At 48.0% G+C, this 685-nt stretch overlaps 1 protein-coding gene and 1 pseudogene across 1 annotated transcript in view; both read right to left on the bottom strand.

Moving 5' to 3' along the window:
* The window catches only part of LOC138144775 (zinc-alpha-2-glycoprotein-like), a 105,561-nt pseudogene that overhangs the window by 44,205 nt on the left and 60,671 nt on the right, over window positions 1–685 (bottom strand).
* The window catches only part of LOC138145496 (major histocompatibility complex class I-related gene protein-like), a 50,720-nt gene that overhangs the window by 11,676 nt on the left and 38,359 nt on the right, over window positions 1–685 (bottom strand).

Raw genomic sequence — 685 nt, 5'->3', positions numbered from 1 at the left:
CCCCTGCTTTGCTGCTCAGTTCTTATCTTTTCCTGTGGCTGAATTCCAACCTCCTGGGTTCCTTCTCCTCCCGCAGGTGGCAGCCGCTCCTGGCTTCTGCCCAGGTCCTGATGCAGGCAGCTCACCATTCCTGCTCTCAGTTCAGTGAAGTCAGCATGCAGGCTGTTCTTCTCTCCTGCTCCATGGCTCCACAGAATCACAGCTACCACAACTGGGAAACAAACAATTATCCCAGTCCCCATACTTTCCTTTTACTCTGCAGATCCTGTTTGTGACGCCATTTTGTAGCAGCAAGCACCCCAAGCGTGCTCAGAGTGGCTGCCCATACAGGTTCTTGGATCTGCTTTGTTAAAGGAAAGCAACTCAAAATGGGTTAACAAGCTTACTTTAATCAGTCAGACATATATCGTTTACCTTGTTCAGGAGAAAAGGTCAGCACCCCGAACTTCAAAGTATACAGGCAGAATTATCAAGACAGAAACAGATCAAGTAGACAGATTTCCAAACTGTCCAACCATTACATCCATACCCAGTCAACATCTGGGTTTCCACATCTGGGTTTTTCAAAGCCAGGGGGGGCCCTGGACAACAGCTTCCCAGAATACAGATCAAATCACAGAACACTTCTCAAAGTGAGTCCCCCAAAACAAAGCCTCACATCAGGGCTTATATATCCTTCTCCTGG

The sequence above is a fragment of the Petaurus breviceps genome, unplaced genomic scaffold, assembly GCF_028583685.1.
Source record: "Petaurus breviceps papuanus isolate PSGF00001 unplaced genomic scaffold, PetGlider_PUasm1.0 139, whole genome shotgun sequence".
Taxonomy (NCBI): domain Eukaryota; kingdom Metazoa; phylum Chordata; class Mammalia; order Diprotodontia; family Petauridae; genus Petaurus; species Petaurus breviceps.
The sequence above is the reverse complement of the archived record's forward strand: the minus strand, read 5'-3'. Positions and strand labels throughout refer to the sequence as shown.